This window comes from Arachis hypogaea, chromosome 19 (genome assembly GCF_003086295.3).
Source record: "Arachis hypogaea cultivar Tifrunner chromosome 19, arahy.Tifrunner.gnm2.J5K5, whole genome shotgun sequence".
Lineage (NCBI taxonomy): Eukaryota > Viridiplantae > Streptophyta > Magnoliopsida > Fabales > Fabaceae > Arachis > Arachis hypogaea.
The window spans coordinates 93,587,494-93,603,941 of NC_092054.1; the positions used below are offsets into that span (position 1 = coordinate 93,587,494).

The 16,448-nt window shown below is 40.9% G+C and overlaps 2 non-coding genes across 2 annotated transcripts; both read right to left on the reverse strand.

The window, feature by feature from the left end:
• Nucleotides 1-5,800: 5,800 nt before the first annotated feature.
• Nucleotides 5,801-5,907, reverse strand: LOC112781124 (small nucleolar RNA R71). The gene has a single exon (XR_003191918.1). It is a non-coding gene; the product is annotated as a small nucleolar RNA R71 (small nucleolar RNA).
• Nucleotides 5,908-14,735: 8,828 nt separating this feature from the next.
• Nucleotides 14,736-14,842, reverse strand: LOC112781147 (small nucleolar RNA R71). The gene has a single exon (XR_003191941.1). It is a non-coding gene; the product is annotated as a small nucleolar RNA R71 (small nucleolar RNA).
• Between the last annotated feature and the right edge of the window lie 1,606 nt (nucleotides 14,843-16,448).

The following is a 16,448-nucleotide window of genomic DNA, read 5'->3' on the forward strand; positions in this document are numbered from 1 at the left end:
AAGGTGGACTCATTCCTTGTTCTTAAATTCTCTGTTTTTTGTTTTCTTTATGTTAAGTTCTTATCCATGTTTGTGTCTTATTACATGATCATTAGTATTTAGTAACTTTGTCTTAAAGTTATGAATGTCCTATGAATCCATCACCTCTCTTAAATGAAAAATGTTTTTATTCAAAAGAACAAGAAGTACATGAGTTTCGAATTTATCCTTGAACTTAGTTTAATTATATTAATGTGGTGACAATACTTTTTGTTTTCTGAATGAATGCTTGAACAGTGCATATGTCTTTTGAAGTTGTTGTTTAGGAATGTTAAATATGTTGGCTCTTGAAAGAATGATGACAAGGAGACATGTTATTTGATAATCTAAAAAATCATAAAAATGATTCTTGAAGCAAGAAAAAGTAGTGAATATAAATAGCTTGCAGAAAAAAAAATATAGCGAAAAAAATAAAAAAAATAAAAAATTTAGAAAAAGAAAAAGCAAGCAGAAAAAGCCAAAAGCTCTTAAAACCAAGAGGCAAGAGCAAAAAGCCAATAACCCTTAAAACCAAAAGGCAAGGGTAATAAAAAGGATCCCAAGGCTTTGAGCATCAGTGGATAGGAGGGCCTAAAGGAATAAAATCCTGGCCTAAGCGGCTAAACCAAGCTGTCCCTAACCATGTGCTTGTGGCGTGAAGGTGTCAAGTGAAAACTTGAGACTGAGCGGTTAAAGTCAAGGTCCAAAGCAAAAAAAAGAGTGTGCTTAAGAACCCTGGACACCTCTAATTGGGGACTTTAGCAAAGCTAAGTCACAATCTGAAAAGGTTCACCCAGTTATGTGTCTATGGCATTTATGTATCCGGTGGTAATACTAGAAAACAAAGTGCTTAGGGCCACGGCCAAGACTCATAAAGTAGCTGTGTTCAAGAATCAACATACTGAACTAGGAGAATCAATAACACTATCTGAACTCTGAGTTCCTATAGATGCCAATCATTCTGAACTTCAATGGATAAAGTGAGATGCCAAAACTATTCAAGAGGTAAAAAGCTACAAGTCCCGCTCATCTGATTGGAGCTATGTTTCATTGATAATTTGGAATTTATAGTATATTCTCTTCTTTTTATCCTATTTGATTTTCAGTTGCTTGGGGACAAGCAACAATTTAAGTTTGGTGTTGTGATGAGCGGATAATTTATACGCTTTTTGGCATTGTTTTTAGTATGCTTTTAGTAGGATCTAATTACTTTTAGGGATGTTTTTATTAGTTTTTATGTTAAATTCACATTTCTGGACTTTACTATGAGTTTGTGTGTTTTTCTGTGATTTCAGGTATTTTCTGGCTGAAATTGAGGGACTTGAGCAAAAAAAATCAGATTCAGAGGTTGAAGAAGGACTGCTGATGCTGTTGGACTCTGACCTCCCTGCACTCAAAGTGGATTTTCTGGAGCTACAGAACTCAAACTGGCGCGCTTCTAATTGCGTTGGAAAGTAGACATCCAGGGCTTTCCAGCAATATATAATAGTCCATACTTTGGCCGAGTTTAGATGACGCAAAAGGGCGTTGAACACCAGTTCTACGCTGTAGTCTGGAGTTAAACGTCAGAAACACGTCACGAACCAGAGTTGAACGCCAGAAACACGTTACAACCTGGCGTTCAACTCCAGAAAGAGCCTCTGCATGTGTAACATTCAAGCTCAGCCCAAGCACACACAAAGTGGGCCCCGGAAGTGGATTTATGCATCAATTACTTACTTCTGTAAACCCTAGTAACTAGTTTAGTATAAATAGGACTTTTTACTATTGTATTTATATCTTATCATCTTTTGAACCATCTTTTGATCATTTTTAGATCTCTAGACCTCCATGGGAGGCTGGCCACTCGGCCATGCTTACCCTATATTCACTCATGTATTTTTCAACGGTAGAGTTTCTACACTCCATAGATTAAGGTGTGGAGCTCTGCTGTTCCTCATGAATTAATGCAAAGTACTACTGTTTTCTATTCAATTCAACTTATTCCGCTTCTAAGATATCTATTCGCACCCAAGAACATGATGAATGTGATGATTATGTGACGCTCATCATCATTCTCACTTATGAACGCGTGCCTGACAAACACTTCCGTTCTACATGCAAACAAGGCAGAATCAGTATCTCTTAGATATCTAATACAGAGGACCGAGTCCGAGTTATTAGTGTCTTCGTGGTATAAGTTAGAACCCATGGATGTCCATTCCTGAGATCCGGAAAGTCTAAACCTTGTCTGTGGTATTCCGAGTAGGATCTGGGAAGGGATGGCTGTGACGATCTTCAAACTCGCGAGTGCTGGGCGTAGTGACAGACGCAAAAGCAGGGTGAATCCTATTCCAGTATGATTGAGAACCTCAGATGATTAGCCGTGCCGTGACAGAGCATTTGGACCTTTTTCACAAGAGGATGGGATGTAGCCATTGACAACGGTGATGCCCTTACATAAAGCTTGCCAAGGAAAGGAGTAAGACTGATTGGATGAAGACAGCAGGAAAGCAGAAGTTCAGAAGAACGAAAGCATCTCTATACGCTTATCTAAAATTCTCACCAATGAATTACATAAGTGTTTCTATCTTTATTTTCTGTTTATTTATTATTTATTTTCGAAAACTCCATAACTATTTGATATCCGCCTGACTGAGATTTACAAGATGACCATAGCTTGCTTCATACCAACAATCTCCGTGGGATCGACCCTTATTCATGTAAGGTTTATTACTTGGACGACCCAGTGCACTTGCTGGTTAGTTGTGCGAAGTTGTGAAGTTATGTTTGGACCATGGTTCTGTGCACCAGTTACTGGCGCCATTGCCAGGGAGAGAACGAACAACAAATTTTACAACCTCAGAGTAACAATTTCGCATGTATCACAACATTAATGAGAAAAGTAATCGCCAATAACGTCCTTGAAAGCAATCATAGCCCACGTTAAGAGTCACGTTAATTAAGTTAACGTGAACTCTAACGTGGAAGAAAGAAATAAGGCCAACGTTAGTGACACTCACCTTTGTCACTAACGTTGGACCAAGCTCATAAGTGGCAACGTTAAGAGCCATGTTAACTCAGTTAACGTGGACTCTAACGTTGAGAAGAAAAAGAGAAGCCAACATTAGTGACACTCACCTTTGTCACTAACGTTGGCCAAGCTACAATGAGCCACGTTAGTTGCCACGTTAACTTAGTTAACATGGAAGCCAACGTGGAGAAAGCAAGTGATCGCCAACGTTAGTGACACTTACCTTTGTCACTAACGTTGGGATGTACCACCACAAGTCACTATGAGCAATGTTAGCTCCCACGTTAACTTAGTTAACGTGGGTTAACGTGGAAGCTAACATGGATAAAGGAGATGATAAGCCAACATTAGTGACACTCACCTTTGTTACTAACGTTGGAGATGGCTATCATTACCACGTTAGAAGCCACGTTAACTTAGTTAACGTGGACTCTAACGTGGAAAGTAGGGGCACCTTGGAATGTTAGTGACAAAGGTAAGTGTCACTAACGTTCTCGAAGAATTGGCAAGCCTACGTTAAGAGCCACGTTAACTAAGTTAACATGAACTCTAACGTAGGGAGGGAGGACTCTCAACGTTATTGGAAAAGGTGAGTCCCAATAAAGTGTGCGAAGGACCAAGAGGCAACGTTAGTGGTCACGTTGGTGCCACTAACATTGAAGTTAACGTGGATCATCCCTGGGAGAGGAACGTTAGTGAAAAAGGTGATTGTCACTAATGTTCTCAAACCCACACTCTCACTTAACATTAACGCCACTAACGTCCTGAGCTAAAGACCCTTCCTACTTCACACTTTCTCTCTGCAAGTAAAGCTAAACCCACTGCAGAAGATAACTTCTTTAAACTCAAGATCCAGAGGCCCATATCCAAGACTTGAAGAATCAACTAGAAGATCAGAAGAGTAGTATATATAGGGGTAGTTTTGAATCAGGAAAAAAGGAGCCTTTTGGGGGATTGGAAATTGAGAACTACTTTCTGTATAATTTACTCTGCACTTCTAGTTCTAGTTTTCATGATGTATTCTCCATCTTTGTTTTCCATTTCAAGAGCTATGAGCAACTAAACCACTTTCATTGGATTAGGGAGCTCTGTTGTAATTTGATGGATCAATACTAATTTTCATTACTCTTCTTCTATCTTTTCTCTTGATTTTACTAGAAAGCTTTCAATCTTCATCCAATTGGGTAGTTATCTTGGAAAAGAAGCTATTCATACTTGGATCTCTTCTGAACCTTGGAAGAGGAATGAAGAGATCATGCTATAAATGCTTTCTCATGTTGGACCAAATTGGGTTTGGTTGGGTATGGTGACTATAATCCTACCAACACTTGATTTGGGAATGCATGTGGTATAATCAGTGACCATACTTCATCTCTTCTCATGAGCAATTGACCAAGGAATTGGCTATTGATCAAGATTTGAGAGATTGAATTACCAAGGAACTGGAATTCGATCACTTAAGATTGCCAAGGAGATCAATGAATGCATTGATTAAGGAAGAGATGAAAATGAACTTGATACGGAGAATGCAACATCTCCTAAGCCCAATGAATCCCCATTTCTGATCTTACCCATTCTCTTTAATTTCTACAATTTACTTTCATGAGCATCTTCCCCATTCCCATTTACAATTCTGCAATTTACTTTCCGTTATTTACTTTCAACTCTTTACTTCCAGCATTTACATTTTCTGCTATTTACTTTCCCGCCATTTAATTTCCTGCAACTCTCAAACCAAATTCTGCTTCGCTCAACTAGAACATTCCTCTAATTAAAGTTGCTTGACCAATCAATCCATGTGGGATTCGACCTCACTCTATTGTGAGTTTTTACTTGACGACAATTCGGTATACTTGCCGAAGGAAAATTGTTGAGAGACAAGTTTCCGTGCTATCAAGTTTATGGCACCGTTGCCGGGGATTGATTTCGTATCAACAATGACTTAATTGGAGGATAACTAGATTGAGCATTTTTCTTTTGTTTGATTTAAATTTCTGTTTGAGTTGATTACTTTTAGTTTTAGTTATTTTCCTCCCTTCCCCCCTACTCCTTTTTCTTAGTTATTTACCAGTTAGTTCACTAACCCACTAACTGTTTGATATATTGCATCACTCACACTAACAGCAATTTTAACAAGAGTACTTTCTGCATCTATTTCCTTGCTTGTGCCTTGTTGGTTGTATGACAGGGAGAAGAAGCAGGGCTTCAACTTCCTTTGATTCTGAACCTGAGAGGACCTTCCTTAGATTAAGGAGGGAAGCAAGAGGAAAGAGAGTAGTTGGTGCTAAGGAAGAGGAGGAGTACTTTGAACCAGACATGGATGAAAACATGGAGAATCATCATGAAGAAGAGGCTCACAACCATGGCAGAGAAGGTCTAGCGCATCAGGCTGGATAAGAGAGAAGAGTTCTGGGTTCTTACATCAACCCAAACCCAGGAAACTATGGAAGCAGCATCCAAAGGCCAACCATACATGCCAACAACTTTGAACTAAAGCCACAACTCATCACCCTTGTTCAGAACAATTGTTCATTCGGAGGAAGTGTCCAAGAAGACCCAAATCAACATCTAACCACCTTCCTGAGGATATGTGATATTTTAAAGTCTAATGGTGTTCATCCTGACACCTATAGACTACTTCTGTTCCCTTTCTTACTTAAGGACAAGGCATCTAAATGGCTGGAATCCTTCCCAAAGGAGAGTTTAGTAACCTGGGAAGATGTGGTGAACAAATTCTTGGCAAGATTCTATCCTCCTCAACGGATCAACAGGCTGAGAACTGAGGTGCAAACATTCAGGCAGCAGGATGGTGAGACTCTATATGAAGCATGGGAGAGGTTTAAGGACCTGACAAGAAGGTGTCCACCAGATATGTTCAATGAATGGGTGCAACTACACATTTTCTATGAAGGCCTCTCTTATGAATCAAAGAAGGCAGTAGACCATTCATCTGGGGGATCTCTGAACAAGAAGAAGACCATTGAAGAAGCCATAGATGTCATTGAGACTATAGTGGAGAATGACTACTTCTATGCTTCTGAAAGAGGCAACACTAGAGGAGTGATGGAGCTAAACAATATGGATACACTGCTAGCCCAAAACAAGCTTATTACCAAGCAGCTGGTTGACCTCACCAAGTGGCAGCAATCACCACCTCATCAGCAACCCAAGAGGGAGTGAATGCTGAAGCAGAGGAGGAGCAAGAACAAGCCAACTACATTGGAAAATCACCCAGGCAGACCCATGATCCTTACTCCAAAATGTACAACCCTGGTTGGAAGAATCACCCAAACTTTGGGTGGGGAAATCAACAAGATCAAAGCCAAGATCAGAGACGTCACAACCCCAACAACCATGCAGCTCACCAACATTCCACACAGAGATCATATCAGCACCACCCTAACAACACCTCTCCACATCCATACCAAAACCAAAATGACCCAACTCACCCATTCACTCTCAACTCACCATCATCTGAAGAAAGACTCTCCAAAATTGAGATTCTGCTTGAAGGCATATGCAAAGAGATTCAAGATAATAAGGTGTTCAAAGAGGAGGTGCGAGCTAGTATCAAGAACTAGGGGGACACCATCAAGAGGCTGGAATTTCAAGTGGGATACTTATCTGAAAATATTTCCAGACCTACTAATAGCTTCCCAAGTGACACAGAGAAAAATCCGAGAGGTAAAGCAAAGAAAGTCAGATGGGAAGACTGCAAGATGGTTACTATAAGTAATAAGGAGACTGAGGAAAAGCAAAACAAGCCATTAGAACAACTTGGAGAGACATCAGCAGAGAAACAGGAAAAGGATCACCAAGAACCCAAAATTTCACAAAAAGAGCTGACACAGAAGGAGCTGCTAAAACTCTATGCACCGTTTCCCCAATTACTCAATGGTGCTATAGAGAAGAGAATATACTCAAGGTTTCTTGACCTGTTTGCATCCCTCCATGTAAACATACCATTCATCAAGGCCCTCCAACAAATGCCCTCATATATTAAGTATATGAAGGAGCTGCTGACCAGGAAAAGCTCACTCAAGGAAGGACAAACAATAGTGATGAATAAGGAGTGCAGTGCTCTCATTCAACCAGAGTTGCCTATGAAAAGGAAGGACCCAAGGAGTTTTCACATCCCCTGTGCCATAGGAGAAACAATGTTTGATAAAGCATTCTGTGATTTGGGAGCAAGCATCAACTTAATGCCTTTATCCCTTATGAAAAGGTTGCAGATCAATGAGATAATACCCACAGATGTAGTTATCAGGCTGGTTGACAAAACTCAAAAATAAGCAGTAGGAGTGGTTGAAAATGTGCTGGTGAAGGTGGGAAAATACTTCCTTCCCACAGACTTTGTCATCTTGGACATGGAAGAAAGTCACACTCACCCAATCATATTGGGAAGACCGTTCTTAGCTACAGCCAGAGTACTTATAGATGTGGAGCGAGGGGAGCTAATTTTGAGGATCCATGATGAACAACTCAGCTTCAATGTCTTCAAACTCTCACAAGAAACAGATCATAATGAGATACTGAGGGAGGAGGCAAGCACTGAAGCACAACCAACACCTCTGGGAAACCACTTGGTTGAAGAACAAGGCAATCAGCAGCTGTCACAGCTCAAGAAAAATAAGGAGGAACCTAAACCACCAGAGTCATATGAGACCAGCAACAAAATTCCCTTAGAAGAGGAAGTCACAAAGAGCAAGGCAACATCAAAAGGGACAAAGAAGAAGGCACCAAGGAGGTGGAGGAACAAGAAGATCCCTACAGAGGACTTCTCTCCAGGGGATAAAGCAATCTCAGCTTACTTCCCAGCTATTCCCCCCGATTTCCCCACCATCCCATCTCAGCTACCTAAGGTCTTTACCATCAACAGAGTTCTCTCTCTAGAACATGTAGAGAACCTTGATGAAGCCAATGGATATAGGTCTACTGCAAGAGGGGAAGATCTGAAGCATTACCAACCGCTATGACAAAGGCAAATGTCAAGCTAGTGACGCTAAAGAAGTGCTTCATGGGAGGTAACCCATGTTTTACATGCTTTTAAAAGTAGTTAATAATGCAAGGTTCAGGGATTTCAAATCAACTTGACATGGACTTGAATGAATCCTTGTGTGCAACATATAGTGAAGAACAAGTTTGGTGTTCAAGGCACACTAAGAGAACATCAACGTAACCCATATCATGTCACTCTTAGGGGCCTTGAACAAATCTTTTACACCACACGACACCAAACTAAGTTTGGTGTTGCCAATGTTGCACACCTGGATGTTGAGTTAGTCAGTTGGTTTGCTCTATTGAATGGCACTTAGTTAGTTAAAACAAAAACTTTAAAAAGTAGTTATTCTTTTAATTTTGCCGCCACTTTCCACACATATTTTTTTTTAATCACAATTCTTTTATTTTGTAGGAGAGAAGAAAGGGGTATTGAAGTGGATTGAGTGGACAATTAAATGAGAAGGGTTCGGCCACTTCATGAAGGGAGAATACACACGTGTCTCAAGGGGAAATGCATTGGGAAATATGCCATGCAACATTAAAAGAATGAGACTCTTGAAGACCGAACCAATCTCCCTCATAAAGATGATGATCCTTGTGCTCATCCCCTGCAGAACCCCATCTGTTCATCATACACCAACCCCATCATTCCACACCTTTCATCCACACACCACTTCCCTATATAAGTGATTCGCACTAAGTACACCCTTAACATTCCAATTTCACTCCCCACACTTCTCATTCTCGAAACCAAACACTCTTCCCCTTCATCACACCTTGTCCTAACCAACTGAATTCCTCATCTATCCGTACCTTCCACCCTCCTCACACATCAACTCAAACTCATGGCATCATCAAGCTCCAAGAGGCAAAAGAGGAAGGAACCAGTGGAGAGCATTCCTTTCAATGAGAAGAGATTCAAAACTGCATTCCATGAACTCGAATTTGAACGGATAAAGCTCAAGAAGATACTGCCTGAGTTAACGTTCCAAATTGACGAGGATGAGTGCCCACAGATTCGAGAGAAGATTGAACAAAGGGGTTGGCAAAGGCTTACGAACCCGGAGGGGAAGATAAATGCAAACCTCATCAAAGAGTTCTATGCAAACGTGGTCAGAGAAGACAAAACCAAGGCCCCCACCTTCAAAAGTTACGTAAGAGGGAAAGAGGTGGATTTCAGCCCCAATGTTATAACAAGGACTCTTCAGTTGAAATCACCACATTTTGATGAGCTCGGTTATCAAGCAAGAGTAAGTAGGAGCCCTGATGATGATGAACTCGAACAAATTGTGAATGACATATGTGTTATAGGAGCTGACTGGGAAAGGTATGCGGATAAGAGGCCCAGGTTCATCAAGAGAGGAGACCTCAGCCCTGAAGCCAAGGGATGGTTTGAACTCGTGAGGAGATCTATCCTCCTAGCAGCAAATAATTCCGAGGTCAACGTCACTCGAGCTACTATGGTACATTGCTTAGTACAAGGTGGAGATATCAATGTGCACGAACTTATAACTGAGAAGATTGATTTGGGTGTCAGGCTTTAGTACCCCAGCACCATCCTCAGACTGTGCACGAAGGCCAAGGTTGTCTTCGAGGATAGCAACCCAGATTGGTTAAATCTTGGGAGGCTAATTACGTTTCAACGTCTAACTCATGTGACACCAGCCCAACAACAAAGAAGACCTCACATAGGAAAGTCAAAACCAAAAGGAGGAGCTCACCAAGAAGAGTCTCATCAGGAAGAACACCAACAAAGAGAATTTTATGACCCAACCAACATAAACCTGAATCACATTCATGGAGCCATTGAGGAACTAGCAAGGAGTTATATGGAGGGACAAGAACAACAACTGCATGTTCAAGCTCAAAGGATGGATCGTCAAGAAGAGCTCCTTTCTAATTGGATGAATCAACAAGGGGAGTGGCAGAAACAGCAAATGGAACATTATTCCCAACTCACTCAAGCCATCAATCAAGTGTCTGAAAGGCAAGAGCGTCAAGATAAGCGCCTTCAAGAACTCAACCAACGCCAGCTAGCTCAGACGAAGGCATTCAATGAGTTCAGTGTACTTAATAAAGGACGGCAACTACATAGGGAGGAGTTCAACATAAACACTCAAGCCAAGTTGAACTACATGTCTAGTCATATACATAATCTACACTATGCTATCCCTACATATGATGAGGTCCAAAAAGATTTTGTAGAACAAGAAGAAAGGAAAGTGAAACAGCAGAAGGAAACATTAAAGAAGAAGATGGAAGATGCTGGCTTCTGGAAGAAGTTGATTGGAAAAAGCAAAGGAGGTGTGAGCTTAAGCGCAACAAGTAGACACAACGAGGACGAGCCAGAGGGAGAGCATGGGCAATCCCATGAGTAAAAGGTGGTCGAGTTTCCTATCTGTTCCATCTTTTTCAAGCTTTAAATAAGAAAAATCATGTATGAAATAGAACATGTTCCATGGTAGTTTAGAAATTTTCAATTCTGTCTTTAGGTCTTTCATTGCCTAGGTCTATGATTACTAGTCAAGTTGCCTGTTTTCAATTCCATCCTGCTTATTGTGTTGCTTGTCTCCTTTTGAATCAAATAAAAAGAGAATGTTTGTTATCAAAGACCAGAGTGGAGTTCATATTGTGGAGTAAGTTCCTTAGTGTGTGATGTGGTCATAAGTTAGCTAAGTTGATTCACCAACAAGGGTGGGAAGACAACTATCTGTCCTGAATCATATGCTTAAAACACACCCCATGAGACTAGCTAAATAACAAGATCCTAATAAGAAAAAGGGGAAAAGAACAATAAGAGTTGAAAAAGAAAGAAAAGTTAATAAAGAATGAGGCTAGGCACCAAGGGTTTGAAACTTGAGAGATGTGTCTGTGGTGCTCCTGTACCAAGGATCTACTTGGATGAATAAGTTCGTAGGAGTGCTTCATCACTTGGTAACTTGGGTTAACTAACCCGGGATTATCAGCTGAAAGTCCACTATCAAGAGCAACCTTGCTACAGAACATTTAGTAACCCAAAGAGGTGCTGGATACCAAGGTCTCAAGAAAGAAAATAAACAAACCATGTGCCTGTGGTGTGTATGTATGGGGGAAAGAGACTTGAGGGAGTAAGTCTTTAGGGGTGTCTTAACACCTAGCACCTTGAACCAACTGGTTCGGGAGTTCTGGCTGAAAGCTTATCTTAAAGAGTCGCCCCTCACAGAGCACTTAGCCTAAGAACACAAATAAGCCCAGAAAACAATAAAAGGATCAATGAATAAGAGTCTCATAGGGTGCAATTAAGTGAGTATTTCAGGACATGATAAAGGTCTGAAAGCCAGTGAAGGAATGAACCTAAGTTGCTATATCTGAAACCATCATAAAACCAAGGACATGACTTCCACAATAATGACTCATTTCTCTTAGCATTTCATTCATCATTCTCTTGTTCCAGTACTTGTTTAGGGACAAGCAAGCTTTAAGTTTGGTGTTGTGATGCCAGGGCATTTTGGCCAATTTCACTGACCTTTTCTTTACTGTTTTAGGGTAGTTTCATGCATTTTCTTAGGAAATAAGCAAGTTTTGGGTAGAATTTCACTTACATCTTGATTTAAGCATACATTGAGCACTTTACATGATTTCATGCGAATTTTGCATGAATTAGATGACAAATTGGATGATGCATGTCTCATGATGTGGATTAGAACTTTGATGCACTTTATTGCTTGATTTCAGGACAAAGGAAGCAAGAAAGAGCCACGTTAGCAGCCACGTTAGTCTAACTAACGTGACCACCAACGTGGAATGGGAGCTAGCTTGCAACGTTAATGAGAAAAGTAATCGATAATAACGTCCTCGAAAGCCATCATAGCCCACGTTAAGAGTCACGTTAACTAAGTTAACGTGAACTCTAACGTGGAAGAAATAAATAAGGCCAACGTTAGTGACACTCACCTTTGTCACTAACGTTGGACCAAGCTCATAAGTGGCAACGTTAAGAGCCACATTAACTCAGTTAATGTGGACTCTAACGTTGGAAAGCAAAAGAGAAGCCAACGTTAGCGACACTCACCTTTGTCACTAACGTTGGCCAAGCTACAATGAGCCACGTTAGTTGCCACGTTAACTTAGTTAACGTGGAAGCCAACGTGGAGAAAGCAAGTGATCACCAACGTTAGTGACACTTACCTTTGTCACTAACGTTGGGATGTACCACCACAAGTCACTATGAGCAACGTTAGCTCCCACGTTAACTTAGTTAACGTGGAAGCTAACATGGATAAAGGAGATGATAGGCCAACGTTAGTGACACTCACCTTTGTCACTAACGTTGGAGATTGCTATCATTACCACGTTAGAAGCCACGTTAACTTAGTTAACGTGCACTCTAACGTGGAAAGTAGGGGCACCTTGGAACGTTAGTGACAAAGATAAGTGTCACTAACGTTCTCGAAGAATTGGCAAGCCTACGTTAAGAGCCACGTTAACTAAGTTAACGTGAACTCTAACGTAGGGAGGGAGGACTCACAACGTTATTGGAAAAGGTGAGTCCCAATAACGTGTGCGAAGGACCAAGAGGCAACGTTAGTAGTCACGTTGGTGCCACTAACGTTGAAGTTAACGTGGATCATCCTTGGGAGAGGAATGTTAGTGAAAAAGATGATTGTCACTAACGTTCTTGAACCCACACTCTCACTTAACGTTAACGCCACTAACGTCCTGAGCTAAAGACCCTTCCTACTTCATACTTTCTCTCTGCAAGTAAAGCTAAGCCCACTGCAGAAGATAACTGCTTCAAACTCAAGATCCAAAGGCCCATATCCAAGACTTGAAGAATCAACTAGAAGATCAGAAGAGTAGTATATATAAGAGTAGTTTTGAATCAGGAAAAAAGGAGCCTTTTGGGGGATTGGAAATTGAGAACTACTCTCTGTATAATTTACTCTGCACTTCTAGTTCTAGTTTTCATGATGTATTCTCCATCTTTGTTTTCCATTTCAAGAGCTATGAACAACTAAACCCCTTTCATTGGGTTAGGGAGCTCTATTGTAATTTGATGGATCAATACTAATTTCCATTACTCTTCTTCTATCTTTTCTCTTGATTTTACTAGAAAGCTTTCAATCTTCATCCAATTGGGTAGTTATCTTGGAAAAGAAGCTATTCATACTTGGATCTCTTCTAAACCTTGGAAGAGGAATGAAGAGATCATGCTAGAAATGCTTTCTCATGTTGGACCAAATTGGGTTTGGTTGGGTATGGTGACTATAATCCTACCAACACTTGATTTGGGAATGCATGTGGTATAATCAGTGACCATACTTCATCTCTTCTCATGAGCAATTGACCAAGGAATTGGCTATTGATCAAGATTTGAGAGATTGAATTACCAAGGAATTGGAATTCGATCACTTAAGATTGCCAAGGAGATCAATGAATGCATTGATTCAGGAAGAGATGAAAATGAACTTGATCCGGAGAATGCAACATCTCCTAAGCCCAATGAATCCCCATTTCTGATCTTTCCCATTCTCTTTAATTTCTGCAATTTACTTTTATGAGCATCTTCCCCATTCCCATTTACAATTCTGCAATTTACTTTCCGTCATTTACTTTCAGCTCTTTACTTCTAGCATTTACATTTTCTGCTATTTACTTTCCCGCCATTTAATTTCCTGCAACTCTCAAACCAAATTCTGCTTTCCTCAACTAGAACATTCATCTAATTAAAGTTTCTTGACCAATCAATCCCTGTGGGATTAGACCTCACTCAATTGTGAGTTTTTACTTGACGACAATTCGGTATACTTGCCGAAGGAAAATTATTGAGAGACAAGTTTCCCTTCTATCAAGTTTATGGCGCCGTTGCCGGGGATTGATTTTGTATCAACAATGACTAAATTGGAGGATAACTAGATTGAGCATTTTTCTTTTGTTTGATTTAAATTTCTGTTTGAGTTGATTACTTTCAGTTTTAGTTATTTTCCTCCCTTCCTCCCTACTCTTTTTTCTTAGTTATTTACCAGTCAGTTCACTAACCCACTAACTGTTTGATATATTGCATCACTCACACTAACAGCAATTTTAACAAGAGTACTTTCTGCATCTGTTTCCTTGCTTGTGCCTTGTTGGTTGTATGACAGGGAGAAGAAGCGGGGCTTGAACTTCCTTTGATTCTGAACCTGAGAGGACCTTCCTTGGATTAAGGAGGGAAGCAAGAGGAAAGAGAGTAGTTGGTGCTGAGGAAGAGGAGGAGTACTTTGAACCAGACATGGATGAAAACATGGAGAACCATCATGAAGAAGAGGCTCACAACCATGGCAGAGAAGGTCCAGCACATCAGGCTGGACAAGAGAGAAGGGTTCTGGGTTCTTACATCAATCCAAACCCAGGAAACTGTGGAAGCAGCATCCAAAGGCCAACCATACATGCCAACAACTTTGAACTAAAGCCACAGCTCATCACCCTTGTTCAGAATAATTGTTCATTTGGAGGAAGTGTCCAAGAAGACCCAAATCAACATCTAACTATCTTCCTGAGGATATGTGATACTGTGAAGTCTAATGGTGTTCATCCTGACACCTATAGACTACTTCTGTTCCCTTTCTCACTTAAGGACAAGGCATCTAAATGGCTGGAATCCTTCGCAAAGGAGAGTTTAGCAACCTGGGAAGATGTGGTGAACAAATTCTTGGCAAGATTCTATCCTCCTCAACGGATCAACAGGCTGAGAGCTGAGGTGCAAACATTCAGGCAGCAGGATGGTGAAACTCTATATGAAGCATGGGAGAGGTTTAAGGACCTGACAAGAAGGTGTCCACCAGATATGTTCAATGAATGGGTGCAACTACACATTTTCTATGAAGGCCTCTCTTATGAATCAAAGAAGGCAGTAGACCATTCATCTGGGGGATCTCTGAACAAGAAGAAGACCATTGAAGAAGCCATAGATGTCATTGAGACTGTAGCGGAGAATGACTACTTCTATGCTTCTGAAAGAGGCAACACTAGAGGAGTGATGGAGCTAAACAATGTGGATACACTGCTGGCCCAAAACAAGCTTATTACCAAGCAGCTGGCTGACCTCACCAAGAAGATGGAGAGGAACCAAGTGGCAACAATCACCACCTCATCAGCAATCCAAGAGGGAGTGAATGCTGAAGCAGAGGAGGAGCAAGAACAAGCCAACTACATTGCAAACTCACCCAGGCAGACCTATGATCCTTACTCCAAAACGTACAACCCTGGTTGATTCTCTCCTAAGATGTATCTTTGTTCTTCAAACTTATGAATGAGTTGAGCCGTCACAAGTTATCTCTATTCTACATGGGTTCAGCGAGTGTCTTTCTTCGGATATCAATGAACCACTAGCTTGATTATACATCTCTTAGACAGCTAATCCATGACATCGTTGGGGACTTCTCGAGACATCAGTTCAGCCGAGGTATTGGGAGACTAAAGTCTTTGTGGTAGAGGCTAGAACCAAGGCAGAGTATTCTCTGATCCGAAAGATTCGGCCTTGTCTGTGACATTTTGATTAGGATCATTTAGGGGAAGAACTGCAGGAGCTTCACCATCATTTAGACTGGATGCGCACTAAACCCGATGTTCAGCCTAGAGGAAGATTAGCGGCCTCTCAACCGGCATTGATCACATATAACCTACTATAGAAGAAATCATTCACAGTTGGAGTAGACAGTAAGAAGGGATTGATCCAGTAGAATAAAGCACCTCCGAAGCCTTAACCATCTTCTTATCATTGAATCCACAATTACTGAGTAACGTTATATTTATTTTATGTTTATGCGCTTAAACAACCAAACATCTTTTCTATCCGCCTGACAAAGATTTACGTGGTGTCCATAGCTTGATTCAAGCCAACAATCCTCATGGGATCGACTCTGATTCACCTCAGGTATTACTTGGATGACCCAGTGCACTTGCTGGTTCAGTTGTGCGAAGTTAAATTCTGCGCACCAAAGGCCATATAGGGAGGCATCTTCTTTAACACCTCAACAAAAAGAATATTGTGGTGCAACTTTTTAAAGATTTTCAAGAATTGAGTCAACTGCTCATCGTTGGTCTCCTCTTGAAGCTTCTGAGGGTGTGGTACTTCAGGCTCCTCTTGGTCTCATGCACCTCCTTAGGCTTGGTTTCCTTAGCCATGGAAAGGGCTTTACACTCTTCTCTTGGATTTTTCTCTGTGTTACTTGGAAGAGTGTTAGGAGGTCTCTCAGGTATCCTCTTGCTCAACTGACCCAGTTGTACTTTCAAGTTCCGAATTGAAGCTCTTATCTCTTGCATAAAGCTGTGAGTGGTCTTCAAAACTTTAGCAACTATTGTGGCTAAGTCAGGAGTGTCTTGGCTTTGAGAGTGTCCTTGTTATTGCTGAGAAGGCTGAAATTGTTAGTTGTTAAACCTATTCATATTGGATCCA